The 545-nt window shown below is 57.1% G+C and overlaps 1 protein-coding gene across 8 annotated transcripts in view; it reads right to left on the reverse strand.

Annotated features, from left to right (window-relative positions):
* The window catches only part of ATXN1 (ataxin 1), a 440,907-nt gene that overhangs the window by 438,434 nt on the left and 1,928 nt on the right, over positions 1-545 (reverse strand). For 6 of the 8 annotated variants that reach the window (XR_001363440.1, XM_014545180.1, XM_005873031.2 and 3 more), the window contains exon 1: positions 287-516. The gene's annotated coding sequence lies outside the window, so the exon portion shown is untranslated. Of the gene's footprint in view, positions 1-286; positions 517-545 lie in introns of those variants that run through there. The other 2 variants (XM_005873029.2, XM_005873027.2) reach the window with 1 other exon arrangement.

The raw sequence follows: 545 nt of genomic DNA on the forward strand, positions 1-545 counted from the left end.
AGCGGGGTGTCGGCCTGGGAGGCTGAAGCCGGGGAAGGTTGTATGTACACACACACACACACACACACACACACACAAACAACACAACACGCTGCGTCGATTTCCTTCTTTCCTCTTCAAGCTGTTTTCCGTGCTGCCTTCGGGGGTTTGGGATTTGTTTGCTGGTTGTTGCTTTGGCCCCTCTCAGGAGAGCGGGGGTAGGGGGGGATCTTAATCTAAATCGGGGGAGAAGGGGATGGGGGAGGGGGAGAGACAGAATCAGAGGAGAAAAAAAATCGCCACTTACTGTAAAGTGTAAATGGATCTGGGGTGGCGTGGGGAAGGGGGGGCAGAGGGAGAGAAACAGTGTCTTGCGGCTGCTGTAGCTCTGGCTGCTGCTCCAAGGGGCTTGTTTTGGATCCCCCTGCAGTGAAACAGGTCCTGTACGGCTCCGCCACTGTAGTAGAAATGATGTCTGCGGTATACTCTGCTCTCTCCTCCTCCTCCTCCTCCCCCCACTCCCTTCCCCTCCCCTCCCCTCCCTCCTCCCTCCCTCGCGCTCTCTC

Source organism: Myotis brandtii, unplaced genomic scaffold (genome assembly GCF_000412655.1).
Source record: "Myotis brandtii unplaced genomic scaffold, ASM41265v1 scaffold398, whole genome shotgun sequence".
In the NCBI taxonomy this organism is placed as follows: domain Eukaryota; kingdom Metazoa; phylum Chordata; class Mammalia; order Chiroptera; family Vespertilionidae; genus Myotis; species Myotis brandtii.